The sequence below is a fragment of the Hylobates moloch genome, unplaced genomic scaffold (genome assembly GCF_009828535.3).
Source record: "Hylobates moloch isolate HMO894 unplaced genomic scaffold, HMol_V3 SCAFFOLD_7, whole genome shotgun sequence".
Lineage (NCBI taxonomy): Eukaryota > Metazoa > Chordata > Mammalia > Primates > Hylobatidae > Hylobates > Hylobates moloch.
Genome location: NW_026652282.1, coordinates 33,907,821 through 33,927,577, shown reverse-complemented (window position 1 = coordinate 33,927,577; position 19,757 = coordinate 33,907,821). Strand labels below are relative to the sequence as shown.

The 19,757-nt window shown below is 39.6% G+C and overlaps 1 pseudogene; it reads right to left on the bottom strand.

Moving 5' to 3' along the window:
- The window catches only part of LOC116811031 (BAG family molecular chaperone regulator 1-like), a 41,267-nt pseudogene extending 26,796 nt beyond the window's left edge, over positions 1-14,471 (bottom strand).
- Between the last annotated feature and the right edge of the window lie 5,286 nt (positions 14,472-19,757).

Below are 19,757 nucleotides of genomic sequence, written 5' to 3'. Positions count from 1 at the left end.
AAAAAAAGTAGTTATAAACTAAAATTAAATTTCAAATGTTGAAATGTGCAACAAAACTTAGCATCAATATTATCCCTACCCTTGACTCTTGCTACTTCAAGAGTGGTCCACAGGTGGACCAGAAGCATCAATATCACCTGAAAACTAGAAATGTAGACTCTCAGGCCCCACCCCAGCCCTGTTGAATCAGAATCTGCATGTTAACAGGAAGTTCGGGGAATCTGAATGCAGTTTACCATGAGTAGCCCCGTCCCAAACCAGTAATATAATCAGAATTATTCACAAAATGGCTACACTAAACCATTCCAGTTTGCCCTATGTCTGAAACTTTCAATGCTAAAATTTGGAAAACCCCAGGCAAATCCAGATAAGATGGTCACCCCAGAATTGATCAAAATTCAAGTTTAGAATTGAGGAGGAAAAAAATATGGCTGTGGAGAAATTACATCCTGGTCAATTTCCATTCATGTTAGCTCTTCTCCCGTAGCCTGTTTCCACTCACTAATTTTAAGTAATAATAAAATAAATGAAATGAGGAACAGCTTTCTGCTCTCTGTGATGTTGAAATCTGAGAGCTCTTTAGGTCCTCCTATAAATCAAAACATGAAAACCAGGGTCAAAGCCCTAAGAGATAAAACCTGCTTTGTCAATAAACTTCTTGCCACTGGGCTAAAACACTTGAGAGTTTCAAGCAAGGTATTCTGTTCTATTCCTTTCCTGGTTTCTCATTCAGGATTGTTGAGCTGGACCTCTGGCCTGTGTGTGATTATCTTATAGTTGAAAAACCTCTAAGGAAGGCCACCTGGGATAGAACTGTTTGCTCTCATTAGCTAAGAAAACAAAGCTCTGTTTATTCCTCTTGCTAGTGTCAGGGGAACTCTGGTTTAATTCCAACACAGGTCTGGGTGTTGATTTCACACAAAGGGATTACCCTATGCATCAGTGAAAATTCTAAGGTACCCTCAAAGGAGACATTTGACTCAACACTGTGTGACTAGGGAAAACTGGGTGTACATAATACATCATAATTTTCTTTTAACACACGTGATTAGCAAATTGTTATAAAGTCAAATCAAGTAAATAAGATGCCAATAATATTGTCTCATCTATCACGGACATGGATATTTATTTTGAAATCATCCCTGATACATGTCTGTTTTGTACAGTGCTGACCTCCTGTGAGTGTGGAATGGGTAGTCACTCATTAAAGTAGTTGCTGCCAGTGCTCTACCCATAACCTCTTCAATGTCTTCACCATGTTCATGCTTTCTGGCTCCCTGAAGGCTTTCATTTCCAATATGTACATTTCTTAGTTGGATGACTGCTCTCAGGCAGCTGAAGCCTGATTTGCCCAGCGATATAAAGAGCTGGAAATGCCTGGGGGCCTGTGTCCCCTGAGAGCAGCCCTTAACCAATCAGTGACAGACAGTGAAAAGAAAAAAATATTCTACCTCCCTTGCCACCTGTAGGGGACAATTCTGAGATGTGTTTCACATGGTCTCCGTAACTCCCCTATGAGATTGACCCAGAGCAGTATTCTCTGGAACCTTGCTTGCTATCACACCCTGGCTTAGCCTCCTTCTTTTTCTTGTCCCGTTTTTCATTTAGTGTACTGCCTTTTTGTGGGAATATCTGCTAATAATTCACGATCACATGAATCCTTGTCTTATGGTCAGCCTCTGGGGCACTGAAACTAAGACATTCATGTTACATAATTTGAAGAGCATTTAAATCTCTTCTGTCTTAAAGAGACAGACTGTCTATAAAAATAGATACACAAATGAACCTCAAGCACGTGCAAGGATGCTCTACTTAATCATGGTAAGATAAACACATCCAAATTTAAACTACACAGAGATACTATTTCTCACCCATTCAGGGGCAAAACGAATCTCAAGGTTTGACAACATATTCCATTGGTGATGTTGTGAGGAAACAGGCATTCTCATTGGAAGTGCAATGTTTTTGGAGAAGAATTTGTGACATTAAAAAAATTACATATGTATTTATCCTTTGACCAGCAATTTCACTTCTAGAAGTCTAGGAAAAATTCAAGATGACATATACCAAAAACTTCATTTCACCACTATTTGTAGTAGCACAAGCTTGGAAATAACCCAAACGACCCTCAAGGAGACTGGTTGAATAAACTATGCTACATCTAATCAATGAAGGACTAGTTTATGTTTAAAAGAATGAGGACGATCTCTTTATATCATTGTAGGTAATCTCCAAGATATACTGTTAAAACCAAAAAAAGCAAGGTGAAGTAAAATATGTATAGCTTGCCACCTTTGGCACAAAAAAAGGTCTTCGGACACACACACACATACACACACACACACACACACACTTGCTTCAGTAAGAAACAATGGAAGGAAAAAAATTAATAAAGAAATATTACTTAGAGGAGGGGGAAGGAAATATGTGGGGATATATGAACAAGAACAATGAAGGAAGTTAGGACTCTCTGAATGTACCTTATTCTATAATTTTGACTTCAGAATCATAGAATAATTTTTACACACAACCAAAATTAAATTAAACTGTAGTGATGGAATCTAATTATAGTTCAGTTTGGTGGCATAACCACAGAAGTACTATTTCAAGTGATTTGTAAATGAAACCCTTTTAACCCCCTTAAATTCTTTGAGGAATATATCCTAAAGACCAAATAACCTCAAAGAAATCTTACACTGCACTCAATAGTCTTGTTTTTAATAATAATATTGTTATTTTTGAGACTATGACATATAAAGCAGGAAAATCAAATGATCAATTATTAATATGTTAATATTATTAGGATATTTTCCATTTAAGAGAAAAGGGATACACATCTAAAGTAAGTTAAAAACCCAGTAATCTTAAATTTTTCCTTGGAACTAACAGTATAAACTCATGATTTGCTTTTCACTTTCTAAAAATGTACACATTTTGTAATTCTGTTCACTGAAAAAATGTAGAAGCAATGAAAATCCAGTAGAAACTAGAATCCCTAATGTCCCAATTATGGTCTCTAAATAGCATTTGCCACAAAAAGGAATCAGGGCTCCTTAGAGTAATGTTTGGTTCCATGTCTGGAGCAGAAATGTATAAAAAGAATCTGAGACATCACATTGTTCCACAGAGCAAGGAAGCTATTGAAGCCTACTGAGGTCATGACAAAAAGGCAACAGCATGAGGGGGCTACTGCTGGTGAAAGATGGGACAATTTGAGCATCAAAAGAAATAACGAGGCACACCAGATATATACATATTTATGAATTCACAATGTTATTTGAAAAAAGGGAGGCTTCTTTGGAGGTTACTAGAACATCAACTCTTCTGAAAAATCAATAAAGAGACATAATCAAACATTTATTCTATTTCTTGTACAAGCTATACTTTAGGTAATGACATAATTGGTGCATGGCATTTCCAGCAGCAATCATCAAAACCTATCAACATCATTAGGTGGGTGTCAATGGGGACCTTTATAATGGAAGAAACAGACTTACAACACCTGAACCCAATGTCATCAGTCAGGTCACAGAAGGAAACAATATGGCATAGCCAAATAAGACAGTTGAGGACAGTTTAATAAAAAGACTGCTGATCATGGTATGGATGTGTTTAAGGAAAACCAACAAGGAATAATGAGGTACCCTAGGAGTCCCACAAGAAGGATGCCATTATTGCTTCTCGACCTTTTGGCTAAGACAAAGTGTAGTGGAGAAGGATGCCATTAACCCAGAGCCTGAAGAGGTAAAGGGAGCAATTACTGGAACATAGAGAGAGAACTGTAGCTATAAGAGAAGGCCAAGCAATGGGAGTTGTGGCCTTTGGTGGAGAAATACAACCACTGCCAACCTGTGGCAACTCAGAAGAGAAGAAACCAAGGGAATAAATACTCTGACTTCACTCCATTCCCATGCAATGATCTACATGTGTCTACCATTAGACAGCCAGGAATCAGAAGACAAAGAATTCTGTTTATGCAATCTATAAAAGTAGCTCTGGGGCAAAGAGCATGGTAGAGAGGAGTGGAGAGTATAAATAGGAAAAACATATCTGACATGCAAGTGATAAATCCTTTCAGTACCAGTCTGAATCTTCAATAGACCCAAACAAAAGACCAGACTTCATAAGGATGCTCCCAGCATTTAGGATTTTTGAATTCCTCCCTCACTTTGAAAACCAATAAGAAGCAGGCTGATGTTGCAATCAATTCCAACAGAGTCCTCAGGATAGAGGCCATAGGGACCCTATTTGTTCATCCCATTTTCCAGCTGGCACACTAAAACACCCACAGTGAGATGCAAGATTTGGTTAGAATTCTGAGCTTCAGGAACTCCAGAAACAGATAAAACTTGTAACGAATTCAATCTGTCTGGCCCCTTGCAGCTCATTTAAGTTGACTTTAAACATAAAATTATCTTCAACAAAATCTTGGCAAAATTTTAAATCTTTCTTCCTTTCTAACTAATTATTTCAGAGTTCCTATCCTTTCTACCCATGAAAAAAACCTAATGACTTTTGTCACTTGATAACTAGGGTGAACTCTCAACGAACTAGGTATAGAAGGAATATACCTGAAATCACTAAAGGCCATATATGACACATCCACAGTCAACATCATATTGAATGAGGAAAAATTGAAGGTCTTTCCTCTAAGATCTGAAACAAAACAAGTGTGGCACTTTTACCACTGTTACTTAACATGGTACTGGAAGTCCTAGCCAGAGCAATTAGGCAAGAGAAAGAAATAAAGGGCATCCAAATTGGAAAGGAAAAAGTAAAATTAGCCTTGTTCACAGATGACATAATCCTATATTAGGAAAACTAAATACTCTACCCTCCCCAAAAAAACCCCTGTTAAAACTGATAATTGAACTCAGTGACATAGCAGGATACAGAATCGCCATACAAATATCAGTAGCATTTCTATATACCAACAGCAAAAAAATCTGAAAAAGAAATCAAGAAAGCATTCCCATTTATAATAGCTACAAAAAATACCTAGAAATAAATTTAACCAAAGAAGTAAAATATATCTATAATGAAAACTATAAAACACTGATGAAAGGAGTCAAAGAGGAAACAAAGAAAAAAAAAGATATCCCATTCTCATGGATTGGTAGAATTAATATTATTAAAATGTCCATACTATCCAAAGTGATCTGTAGATCCAATGCAATTCCTATCAAAATACCAACAACATTCATCCCTTCAAAAAATGATGCAGGGAAAACTGGATATCCATATGCAAAAGAATGAAATTAGACCTCTGTTTCTCATCATATACAAAAATCAACTTCAGTCAGGTGCAGTAGCTCATGCCTATAATGACAGCACTTTAGGAGGCTGAGGTGGAAGCATCACTTGAGTCCAGGAGATTGAGACCAGCCTGAGTAATATAGGGAGATCCTGTCTCTACACACACACACACACACACACAAAATTAAAGTGTTATCCGGGCATGGTGGCACGTGCTTGTAGTCCCAGCAACTTGGGAGGCTGAGGTAGGATGCAGTCAGCCATGATCATGTCGCTGCACTCCAGCCTGGGTGACAGAGCAAGACCCTGTCTCAAAAAAAAAATCAACTTAAAATAGATTGACTTAAATGTAAGACCTGAAACTATGAAACTACTAGAAGAAAACATTAGAGAAACACTTCTGGAAATTGATCTGGGCAAAGATTTTTGGGGCAAGACCATAAAAGCACAGATAACAAAAGCAAAAATAGACTAATGGAATTACATCAAACTAAAAAGCTTCTGCACAGCATAGAAAACAATCAACAGACTGAAGAGAAAACTTACAGAATGGAAGAAAATATTTTCAAGCTATCCATCTCACAAGGGGTTAATAACCAGAATTTGTAAGAAACTCAAACAACTCAATAGCAAAAACAGAAAACAAAAATAATCCAATTAAAAATGGGCAAATGATCTGAATAGATATTTCTCAAAAGAAGACATACAAATGGCCAAGAAGTATATGAAAAATTGTTTGACATCACTCATTATCAGAAAAATGCAAATCAAAACCACCGTGAGATCTTATCTCACTTCAGTTAAATGGCTATTACCAAAAAGACAAACAATAACAGATGCTGATGAGGATGTGGAGAAAAGGTAATGCTTTTACACTGTTGGTGGGAATGTTAATTAGTACAGTCACTATGGAAAACAGTATGGAGTTTCCTCAAAAAACTTAAAATAGAACTACCATATGATTCACATATCTGACTCCTGGGTATATATCCAAAAGAAAGGAAGTCAATTTAGCAAAGAGATATCTGTACTCCCATGTTTGTTGCAGCACTGTTCATAATAGCCAAGACATGGAATCAACTTAAGTGTCCATCAAAGGGTGAATAAATAAAGTATGGTATTCAATAAGATTCAAGCTGAGAGCAAAATCGGTAAAGAAATCATAGACAACACAAATAAATAAAAAACATTCCATGATCATGAATTGCAAGGATCAATGTAGTTAAATGGCCATATTGCCTAAAGCAGTCCACGGATTCAATGCTATTCCTTTCAAGCTACCCATGTCATTTCTCATAGAACTAAAAAAAAAAAAAACTATTCTAAAATTCATATGGAACCAAAAAGGAGCTCGAATAGCCAAAGCAGTACTAAGGAAAAGAAGAAAACTGAAGTTGTCTCATTACTCAACTTCAAACTATACTACAAGGCTTCAGTAACCGAAACAGCATGGTACTGATACAAAAACAGACACATAGACCAATAGAATGTCATAGAGGACCCAGAAATAAAGCCATGCAACTGTAGCCAACTGATCTTTGACAAAGTCAACAACAATAAGCACTGAGGAAAGGATTCCATATTCAATAAATGGTGCTGGGATAGCTGGCTAGTAATATGCAGAAGAATGAAACTGGCCCCCTACCTTTTACCATATACAAAAATTAACTCAAGAAGAATTAAAGATTTAAGTGTAAGGCCTCAAACTTTAATAATCCTAGAACAAAACCTAGCAAATACCTTTCTGGACATCAGCCTTGGGAAAGAATTTATGACCACGTCCTTAAAAACCATTGCAGGCTGGGTGCAGTGGCTCACGCCTGTAATCCCAGCACTTTGGGAGGCCAAGGTGGGTGGATCACTTGAGGTCAGGTGTTCAAGACCAGCCTGACCAACATGGTGAAACCCCGTCTCTACTAAAAAAAAAATACAAAATTAGCCAGGTGTGTTAGCACATTCCTGTAATCTCAGCTACTTGGGAGGTTGAGGCAGGAGAATCGCTTGAACCCGGGAAGCGGAGGCTGCAGTCAGCCAAGATTGTGCCATTGTACTCTGGCCTCGGCAGCCAGAATGAAACTCTGTCTCAAAAAAAAAAAAAAAAAAAACAATTGCGACAAAAACAAAAATTGAAAAGTGGGACCTAATTAAACTAAAGAGCTTCTGCACAGAAAAAGAAACTATCAGCAAAGTAAACAACATACAGAGTGGGAGAAAATATTTGCAAACTGTGCATCTGACAAAGGTCCGATATCCAGAATCTATAAGGAAATTATACAATTGAACAAGTGAAAAACAACCCCACTGAAAAATGGACAAAAGACATTAACAGACACTTCTCAAAAGAAGACATACAAATGGTCAGCAAACATGAAAAAATGTTCAGCATCACTAATCATCAGAGAAATGCAAATCAAAACCACAGTGGGATACCATCTCATACCAATCAGAGTGGCTGTTATTAAAAAGTCAAAAAATAGCAGATGCTGGCGAGGTTGCAGAGAAAAGGGAATGCTTATATGCTGTTCAAGGGAATGTTAGTTCAGCCACTGTGGAAAGCAGTTTGGAGATGTTTCAAAGCACTTAAAAATAAAAGAGAATTGCCATTTGACCCAGCAATCACATTGGCTGGATATATAACCAAAAGAAATACATCGTTGTACCAAAAGACGAATGCACTCATATGCTCATCACACCACTATCCACAATAGCAAAGACATGGAATCAACCCATCAGCGTGGATTGGATAAGGAAAATGTGGTTCATATACACCGTGAAATACGATGAAGCTATCAGATACAACAGTCATTTCCTTTGCAGCAACATGGATGCAGCTGGAGGCCATTACTCTAAGTGAGCTAACACAGGAACAGAACACCAAATACCACATGTTCTTGCTTGTAAGTGGGAGATAAACAATGAGTATTTGTGGACAGTAGACACTGAAGACTACTGGGGAGGAGGTAGGAGGGGAGCAGGGGTTGAAAAACTACCTATTGGGTACCATGCTCAGTACCTGGGTGATGGGATCAATTGTATCCCAAACCTCAGCATCATGCAATATATTCAGTTCACAAACCTGCACATGTACCTCCTGAATCCAATATAAAAGTTGAGCTTATTTTTAAAATGTGGTATATATACACAATGGAATATTATTTGGTCAAAAAAGAATGAAATTCTGTCATTTTCAGCAACATGAATGGAACTGGAAAACATTATGTTAAGTGGAATAAGCCAGGCACAGAAAGACGAATATTGTGTGTTCTCACCCATGTGCGAGCTAAAAAGTTGATCTCATAGAAGTAGAAAGTAGAATGATGGTTGCCAGAAGCTGAGAAAGGTAATGGGGATGGGAGGATGAAGAGTGATTGACTAATGGATATAAAAATACAGTTAGATAGGAAGGAATAATTTCTGGTGTCCAATAGCACAGTGGGGTGACTATAGTTAACAGTAATTTACTACATATTTCAAAATAGTTGGAGATTTGAAATGTTCCCAATACAAAGAAATGATAAATGTTTGAAGTGATGGATATCTTAATTACCCTGATTTGATCACTACACATTGTATGCATGTATCAAAATATCACATGCACCTCATAAATATGTACAGTTATTATGTATCAATAAAAATCTTTTAAAAATAACTAGGGTAATCATAATATACAGTCAATTTTCATTATTCATGGATACTGTATTTACAGATTTGCTTGCTTGCTAAAATGTATTCATAACACCAAAATCTATACTTGTGGTGCTTTTGCCATTGTTCATAGACATGCTCAGAGTGACAAAAACTTTTAGCCACTCAACATGCATTCTCCTTGCTTAGGTTGAACAAGGTGACACCCTGCCTACTTGTTTCAGCTCTTACACTGTAAACAAGTATTCTTTTCATGGTCTGTTTAGTGCCACATTTTCCTCATTTTTGTGCTTTTACTTAATGATTTTGCTGTTTAAAGTGGCCCCCATATATAGTGCTGAAGTGCTGCCTATTGTTCATAAACACAAGAAGGCTATAATATTTCTTTTTTTTTCTTTTGAGATGGAGTCTCGCTCTGTCGCCCAGGCTGGAGTGCAGTGGCGCCGATCTCTGCTCACTTCAAGCTCCGCCTCCCAGGTTCACACCGTTCTCCTGCCTCAGCCTCCTGAGTAGCTAGGACTACAGGCGCCCACCACCACACCCGGCTATTTTTTTGTATTTTTACTAGAGACAGGGTTTCACCGTGTTAGCCAGGATGGTCTCGATCTCGTGACCTCATGATCCACCCACCTCGGCCTCCCAAAGTGCTGGGATTACAGGTGTGAGCCACCGAACCCGGCCTATAATATTTCTTAAAAAGAAAATGTATATGTCAGATAAGTCTCCTTCAGGCGTGAGATAGTGCTGTTGGCCGTGAGCTCAATGTATAATCTGTAACTATATGTTAATGTATAATGAACCAACAATATACATTAAATAAGGTGTCTTTAAACAAGAACACACAGAAAACAAGGTAATGTACTGATTGGTTGATAAAAATGTGACCAGAGCGTTGCAGGAACCTGACCTTATGTTTTCCCTAGGAGTGATAGTTCAGTATTCACCAATTTGGTGTTTGCAGTGAATTTATAGAACATAACTCCTGTGCATAAAAATAATAGACTCTATTAAATAAAATACTCTGGGAAGTGAAAGAAGGCAGGTATGGACAACAGACACAAGCTGGGGCTGCCCTTGTCACCCCACTAATAAGATTATATCTAATGTGTTGTAGCCAGCTCCCACTAACCTGCAGAGCTGATTGTGGGCACCCCTTTCCAACTTCACATTCATTGATTCCACATTGCTAGCTTGATATTGGCCATTGTGGGATTATTTACACCATGGAAATAGTCAAACCCCGTAAATCATGGATTTTTTTCCCCCTGGGAGAGCCAGTTGTTAAACATTTACCAGCACACCACTGACTATAACTCTTCCTTTCTGTAATTCTCCCCTCAAATTTTTCACCAGTTGGAGGGGTCTTTCCTCAGGTCGTTGATTATCCCATATACTGCCTAGAAAATGGAATTAATTTCTGTCTCTAGTTAATTCCTTTTTTGAACACTTCTTCTCGAGTGGAATTGACTAGGAAGCCCCAAATATCCCAAACATAACCATGACAAAATGTGATGAATTATCTAGATCTCACCAAATATGTTGAATTACAGGGAAGCTACCACCAATGATATCAGCCGCCTGCAGCACTGAAGAGAGGAATGCTAAGGCAGATGCCTGGAAGTATGTGGCAAAACCCCATACTTTTTGTCTTTGTCTGCTGATGCCCATTGCCTTCCATTGTGGAATAATAGCTCCTCCTTCATTCCACTTTCAATGTCTCTCATATCAAACTCTAACTGGAACTGTGATGGCAAAAGTATCTGGGAAATATAATTTCCAGGCTTTCAGTCCTTGTGGTACAAGAGAGAACTTAGAAGGCGTGGATAATAATGAATATCAGTAAACTCTATGTGACATAGAAGGTAAATAACTCTGATATTAATATATATTGATAAATTATTCAATAAATGTTTCCTATGTGCAAAGCAATCTGCTAGAGCAGTAATTTTCAAATTATGGGTAAAAATCTGTAATTGGTTGTAATATAAATTTACTATGTTGTGTTCAATATTATTTCTTAATACAATTAAAGCAGAATAGAAGAGAAATATCAAAGTGCATCACACGTAGTATGAGTAAATTTTTTTCGTAAAACTTTTAGGCAGATATATGTATGTATCCACTTGTTTGCTAAGTAAAATGCATTTCTTACTGTCAATTACAGTCAAATAAAGTTTTTTTTAAAAACTTTGCTGGCCGGGCGCTGTGGCTCATGCCTGTAATCCCAGCACTTTGGGAGGCCTAGGCGGGCAGATCACGAGGTCAGGAGATCCAGACCATCTTGGCTAACACGGTGAAACCCCGTCTCTACTAAAAATACAAAAAATTAGCCGGGCGTGGTGGCGGGCGCCTGTAGTCCCAGCTACTCGGAGAGGCTGAGGCAGGAGAATGGCGTGAACCCGGGAGGCGGAGCTTGCAGTGAGCCAAGATTGCGCCACTGCACTCCAGCCTGGGCGACGAGCGAGACTCCGTCTCAAAACAAACAAACAAACAAAAAAACGTTGCTTTAGAACAGGGATCAGCAAGCCTTTTCTGTAAAGGGCCAGATAGTAAATATTTGAGGCTTTGAGAACCATACAGTCTCTGTTGGAGCTACTCAACTCTGCCTCTGTAGTGTGAAAACAGCATATATAATAAATGAATGGGCATGACTGTGTTCCCATAAAACTTTATATACAACAACAGGTAGGTGACCAGTAAGATGTGACTAACAAGCCATAGTTTGCCAACTCCTGATTTAGAGTGGTGCTTCTCAAACTATCTGCATTAAAGCACCAGTTTTGTTGTTCTTTTTATTCCTAATTAATTGCAAGCCAGACCAATACATGGTTCTGCTGCCCAGGGCAAGTATACAGTTCACACCACATGCGAGTCATTCTAGCCAGTTCAGCAACACTCAGTCTGGCCTATGCCTTGTTCTACTAGACGAGCGTACTCATCATGCACTTAGACAGTATGGTAATAGTAAATTTCTATAAAAGATCTTAAATATTTACTGTCAATTTGTGTACTTACCTTGTTGCAAACTGGCAACCAACTGTTCCCAGACCAGCTCCTCTCCATGAACCACATTTCACTGCTTTAGAAAATACAAAGAAATAAAAGATACTGCCATTGTATTCAAAAGGTTTGTAAGCTAATGGAGATGAACTTGTTAACAAAGAGCAATAATACAATAGGTGCTCTAATACAAAAGCTAGCTCATAGCACTCAAAGTACATGAACATATTTTTCCCAAACCTAATTTACCTGTCTGGAATGGCATATGCCATTTACAAAATTTCAAATAAATTATTTAATGCGTATCAGCCATTATTAAAACTTTGTATTTGATAATAAGATGTATGTGTGTGTATCAGAATTTTATATATATATATATATATAAGAATTTTTTACCATCTTTTTTGTTTTGAAAGGTGCTCTGTGAAATTTAAGAGGAAAAAGTCCTCTCATAGACATCATTATGAACAACTCTTTGTGAATGAAGACTTGGAAAACATCCAACTCAATTACTGCTGGAGCTGCGGTTGACCAACTAGAGACAGAAGCTATTGTTATTTCCATGTCAAATGGCTTGCTTCTGTCTCCAGTGAGAACCATTACTCTCCATATGCTAGTAGCAAAAAGATTTAGGAAGTATTTTTAGATTTATAAATATATAATATGGTAGATGAGAGCCAGATCATAGTGCGATGGAGTCAAACTTCTTGACATGAAAGTTTCTGGCAATTCCGCCTCCCCATTCCCTCGAAAACGGACTGTTTTCTTGCTATTTCTTTTTCTGCCCAGCAAGGAGGGACTTGTGATGACAGACTGGTTTGAGAGCTTCGATGCTGGAGAATCAGAAGAAAATGGTGAAGCAGGGTGTGTGATCAAGAGTTGCATGGAATCCTGATTTGCTAGATGTGGCTAGATCCATGCAAGCATGGGTTGCTGATGTCAACTTCAATTTTAGTTATGTGAAATATACTCCTTTGAAAGACAACACTATGTGAGGGATGGTTTTATAACAGTAATATAGTTGCCTTTAAACTAGTAACATTAACTAGCAACGTTTTACCTTGTCATTTTCCTCCCTCAAAGTACTCAATGTTTGAAGCTAGATCTTCAAAATCTGTCAGAGCTACTTTTTTTTTGATGAATGCAAAACCAACATGGATAATGCTGAAAGAATCCCATGAGTCATAGATTTTAACACTATTTTTGGCTCTTATAATATTGACTCAATTAAAATTTGGGCATTTTCCCCTTTATAAGAACCTATGAAATGAGGAAGAGATAATATAATCTCAGTTTTACAAACAGATAAATTTAGATGCAAGAGATTAGATACTTGATCTAGAGTCACTTGGTGAATTGGGTCTCCTGATAAATTAAATTACAAAACTGGCATGGACTCACAGAACTTTTTGTCCCAAAGAGAATGACTAGATGATTTTGGCAATTGGAACAGCTACAGACAAGAATGAGGAGAAGCTTCAATCAGCTACTGATGTTCCAGCAGGCTCCTCATCCTAATATCCTGCCATGAACACCAGCATGCTCCACAGAGACATTACTCTTGAAGAAGGATCATTTGGGACTTTTTGTGTTTTGAAAAAGGCTTCACTCCACCTATATCCCAGACCCACACCTCCAGCTTCTCCTCTGCTCACATATTACCCAAGAAATGTCATACTCTTCACTACTTTAAGTTGGACTCACAACCGGGGGGATTTGGGACAATGCATTTTTATAAATAAAATTTTTATTTTATACAGTATGTTTTGAGGGGAAAAGACCCAGGAAATATTACCAGGACAAAAATTGGACAGAAAGAGGACAGAGTATGAATTTTGCTTGAGTTTATTTTTTATTATGCCATGAAATAGAAAGCTTGGAACTATTCTTGATAGCATACCCATGAATAAATGGGTCAAGGAGGAGCACTCTGAATCAGTCCTGTCACTAATCAGAGAAGGGGAAGTTGCCAGGCTCTGAAATACTTCCCCATGGGCAACAGATCTATTAGGTAGATATCGTCCCTCTCCCTGCTGGCAGAACACGATTAATATCATGGGAAAAGCTCAAGGATGATTAGGAAGCACACATTTTATTTTTAAAAAGCCTGTCTAAAACCTGAAATGTACGTATTTAATTTTCTCCAGAAATGGTTTGCAATCATCTTCCCTTGTCACTGCATTTTTCAGGATAGAGAAAGCTCATGCCTTTGTGTTTGTGGTACACGTCAAGTTCTTGGAGTGACTAATAGCACTGCATTATTGGATGATTCAGGAAGGACATTTAGTATTGTTAATGTATTATTTTAATAAGTACATTTAAGGCAGACTATTTCTCCAACTTAATTGCCTTTGTGAAATTCCACTGAGTCTTCCTAGTTTATATAATAAGGTTGACTCTGTTGGAAGGGTGACCTGCCTGCCTGGCCAGAGGGAAGAGAAATCGCTTTTTGGCCTAAACTTACTCCCATCATTGATTTATTTTCCCAGATGCTTCAGCACAATCTTACTTACCTGGATCAGGGATACTGCAAGGAAGAAAGCATTGATCTGGGTCAAGAATGGCTCCATATTGTGTTTCTCGTTTTTCTAAGGCAGGAATGCAAACTCAGCATCTGGCAAATGGGTTGTATACAACCTTCTTTAGGTCATAAACCTTTTGAGTATCTGATGAAAGCTGTGTTGATCCAGGTCCTCTGAGATGGGATTAACTGTGCAAGAGAGTCATTGAGGGAAAGACCTGTGAGGGAAAATGGCGCGAGAGAGGTGGTTAGGAGTGCCATCCAACTCTTAGGGTAGGCTAGGAGTGCCATCAGACTGAGAAGGAGATTATGACCCCCAGTAGAGGAGAGATGAAATGAAGGTAGGCTAGGTGGAAGTGCCTTAGGCTTTAATGCATGTCTAAGAAACTTTTGGCAAAGCTGATAAGGAGTCCTCGGGCCACAGGGGCAGGTCAGAGGAGTCCTGCATCTCCCATTGAGGCACCTGCCCTAGTGTCCCTGCCGCACTTACTCATGGCTGAGAGCAGCTGGTGGGGGGCATGGCTTCAATGAGTTGATGGATTTCAGAGCAGCAGTAGGTCAATTATAATTCTGACAGTCGGGTCTGAGAGGGACATTCTCATGGCTGCCACAGTCTCCTTGCACTGCACAGATCTACTTTGCCACACAAGGTCAGGGAGAAGATCCTATGTGGTTTCCATGAACCTCTTTTTTCTGAGGAAAAAACTTAGTAAAGGAAGGTTAATAAGACGAATTACAACCCCTGTTCTGCAGCAGGTCTTGGGGCTGCCTCTTCCTCAACTGTCACCTGTGCAGGTTTTACTGGTTTACCTGATGGTTTAATCCAAATCTTCTTTCCTGAGAGGTCTGAGCCCTTGGGAATCATACACTTCTGAGGTTGTAGTCACCACACTTGCCCATTCAAAGTCACAAATGGGCAAGAGAGTATCTGGAGGCACCAAAGTGTATTATCTGGGCAACATGCACACATTCCTCCATGCTCCCATTGTATAAAAACAGCCCTACTTCCTCCTGATGATCGGCATCAATTATTGCCATAATTGTGACCCCTCTTCTTGCCTGCTGGCCCCTGGACACAAGTAGTTCTAAGTGTCCTGGTGGCAGCCATAGCTTAGAGTTCCATGGGACCCTTCCTACATCCCTTGGCAAGAGTGTGCCCTCTTTGAGGAACATAACCACCAACTCTGCAGAACTCAGAGTTGATGAGACAGGAAGCACAACGTCCTCCAATGGTAAGTGAGGCCACTCATGCTTCCACCCTTTGTCCTCTGGATCTATGTATTTTTTCCTACTGGGGACACAGCACCAGATAAAAGTCTCATATTTAATACATACATGGTGTCCTGAAGGATGACGCCTCCTTCTTTCAGAGTGTTGCCTTCAAAGCAACAATTTAGTTACCCCTTTCAAAGACCATTCCAGCATTGGCTGAGGCCATCTGCCTCTGGACACTGTGGTACCTGATATGACCAGTGAATCTCATTATCATGGGGTCATTCTCACCCCTCCTTTGCAGTAACATGAGTCCTCTGGTCAGATGTTATGTTGCATGGGATTCCATGCTTATGAATCATGACTTTCATAATCCCTCGATAGTGATGCTGGCTGAGATTCTGCAGGAAGGAACAGCAAACCTATGCCTAGAATGGTTATCTATCCCTGTGAGGACAAACTGGTGGCCCTTGCAGAATGGAAGGCGCCCAGTGTTTTTGACTTGACAACTGACCAAGGGATAGTGTCATATCTGGGAGCTCAGTATGGGTCTCTTTTGTTGACAGGTTGGATGTTCAGAGGCAGCATTAACTAATCAGTCTTGGTAAATGGGATTCCGTGTTGTTGGCCTACATCTCTGCCAAAATGACCCCTCCATGTAGATGCCCATGGTGCCAATTCTGGGCTGGATGATGAGAAAGGCTGGCTAATGTCAACTGGCTGAGTCATTTTGTCTGCTTGTGTGGCAGATATTTTCTGGTGGATATTTATGTGTGATACAAAGATCTTCATACTTTGTACCCACTCCCATATGTCCATCTACATACCCCTACCCGAGCATCCCTGGTCTCTGATCTAGTCTTCATTTCCAAGCTTTTGACTAGGTGGACAGACCATTGGCCACTGCCTGTGAATCTGTATATATTATTATTTCAGGCCACTTCTTCCACAGAAAGTAGATGACCAGATGTACCACTTCTGCTTCCCATTCGGAAGATTTTCCCTCTCACTGTCTTTCAGGGCCACTCCTCAATGTGGTTACAATGAAGCCATTGTTCATGTTTAGCTTTCAGTCACATAAAAAGCAGAGTCATCTGTAAACCAAGAAAAAGGTTTATTCTCCTTCAGCTATTTATATATGAATTCTCCTTCATATGGCTACAGGTGCAAACCAGGGAAAGAGAGCTGGTGCATCATTTATGGATGACATGGGGATCTGAGCTACCTGCTCATGCAATTTACTTGTGTTTTCGAGTATTGCTTGGACTCCTTCCTAGATGTACCATTTCCATAGTATGATGGATTGATGGTAGGTCTATCCGACTTTATGACTTGGGTGGGTCAGAAAGAACCCAACTCATAATAAGTAGTTCTGGCTGCATGGTCACTTGACACCCATGGTCAAGTGTTTTGTCTTTACTGGGGCCCAGTAACATGCCAGGACCTGTTTGTCAAAAGGCATAATGTTTTTTGCTGTGGATGGCAGGTCCTTGCTCCAGACTCCTAGGACCTACATTGTTTTGCTCCCGCTGGAGCTTGCCATAAACTCCACACTGTATCTTTTTCCACCACTAACACCTGTAATACCATATGGTCTGCTGGATTGTGTGGCCCAAGTGGCAAGATTGCTTGTAGCATAAACTGGATCTGCTGCAGATTATATTCCTGCTCAGGATCCTACTCAAAGCCAGCAGCCTTGCATGCCACCTTGTATACAGGCTAGAGGAATATTCATGGGGTGGAATGTGCTGCCTCTAGAACCCAAAGAGACCTACCAGGTGCTGGACACCCACAGTAGTGCATGTAAGATACAGCACTGCGGTTTACTTTAAAAGTTGTATCCAAGCATGATCCTGACCACTGAACTCCTCTATTGGGACACTTTCCCAGGTCACTACCAGCAAAATCTTTAGCAATAGAGCTACCACTTTGTGCTAGGGACTAACCAAATCCCACCTGTTAACCAGCACAACTCCTAGTATCACTTGTATAGTCCAGCTCCTCCAAGAAGTAGATACTACATGGGATTAGTCATGGAAGAGATTTATTAAGGACAGTGCCTGTGAGGGAAAATTGGGAGTGAACCAGGGAAGGCTCAAAGCAGATCTGACCCTGGGTGAAGGACAGAGAGAAGGGAGGAAGGAAGGATGAGAGGAAGGTTGAGTGGATGCATCTTAGACTGAAGTACAGTTCTGAGGGAGTTCAGCAAGGCTGCCAGGGAGCCCTTGAGCCAGAGTTGCCATCAGAGGAGTCCTGCGTCATTGTCTTGGAGCAAGCTGTGGGAAGTGTGGCCTTGGCATCAACTCAGTAATGGATTTCAGAGTGCTGGAGCCATCAGTCAGTATGCTCTTGGCAGTAGATCTGAGAGGTACATATTCATGGCTTCCCAAAAAGCTCTGATTCTCATCACAGAAAAAAGTACTAATATGCACATAAAATGCTGTGCATAATTTTATGCAGTTAATTGATCCACGCAGATATATTCGTTGCCTCTCATGGGTGGTTAAGAAAACCTGTTTTCAGAGTTCATTGTTGATCTCACTTAGCAAGAATAGATTTCTGTGAGCTTTTATCTGAAGGATATGCAACACATCAAAAATCACTATAAATTGCTGCTATGGTTTGAATGTGTGTATCCCTCCGAAATTCAGGTGTTGGAACTTAAACCCCAAGGTGATGGTTTTAGAAGGTGGGGACTTTAGGAGGTCATTAGGCCATGAGGGCTTCTTCATTGTGAATGGGATTAATGCCTTTTTAAAGAGGCTTTACACAGCGTTCATCCCCTTTTGCCCTTCTGCCTTCTGCCAAGTGAGTACATAGCAACAAAGCACCATCTTGAAAGCAGAGACAAAGCCTTCACCAGACACTGAATCTGCTGGCACTTTGTTACTGGACTTCCTGCTTAAAGAACTGTGAGAAATAAATTTCTGTTATTTATAAATTACCCAGTCTCTGATATTTTGTTACAGCAGCAAGAATAAACAAAGACAGCTTCTTGAGGAGATATATAGCCTCTTCATTTATAAAAAGGGACCATATACTCTTAATATAATGTAAAGTACTGTATGAATTGTAGATAATCTGAATTTGTCAAATGGGTATCAAATAAAGATACTAGCCAAAATTGTCCCTTGTTAGAGATAGCTTTAGCAGTAGGAATGAGAAGCAGCAATGGCTTTTCAATCTCTTGTTTTCCTCCTTTCCCCATCTTTCCCCTGGTCTTTCAGTCTTGAACCCCTCTCTTTTCTCGTAGTTTGGCAGAGCAGAAATTTGGTGAATCTACCATTTGCAGAATGTTCAGACTCTCATTCTAATAAAGAAGGTGTCCAATTTATTTAATCAAATAAGATGATTTAAAAATGTAATTCCTCTTTGACAAGCAGTTCAGTTGAAGTGATGCAGTAGAATACATTTCCAAATGCAGACTAAAGATGATCTTGGGCAACTCATTTATTTCCTTTGCTTTGGATTTCCTTACCTTTCTCAATGTTTACAAATATACAGTTATTTATTTACTTATAATCTTAATTGAGATAAAATTTAAATACTACCCAGTGCACAAATACTAAGGCAACGGCTCAATACATCCTTACAAACAGTTATGTAAAAACCAACCAGATCAAGTTAAATTGCTAGGTCATAAGACATATGGATGTTAGCTTTGCTAGATACTGCTAAATAGTTCTGCAATGTGGTTGTACCAGTTTATAGTCCCATCAGCAAGGTATAAGAATTTTAGGGCCAGGCACGGGGCTCAAGCCTGTAATCCCAGCATTTTGGGAGGCCGAGGCGGGTGGATCACGAGGTCAGGAGATCGAGACCATCCTGGCTAACATGGTGAAACCCCGTCTCTACTAAAAATACAAAAAAAAATTAGCTGGGTGTGGTGGCAGGCGCTTGTAGTCCCAGCTACTTGGGAGGCTGAGGCGGGAGAATGGCGTGAACCTGGGAGGCGGAGCTTGAAGTGAGCAGAGATCAGCGCCACTGCACTCCAGTCTGGGCGACAGAGAGAGGCTCCGTTTCAAAAAAAAAAGAATTTTAGCTGTTCCATATCTTATCCTTACATACACTAGGAACTGCAATTCCTTTACATTTTAGCCATTCTGGTGGGGATTTACCACTT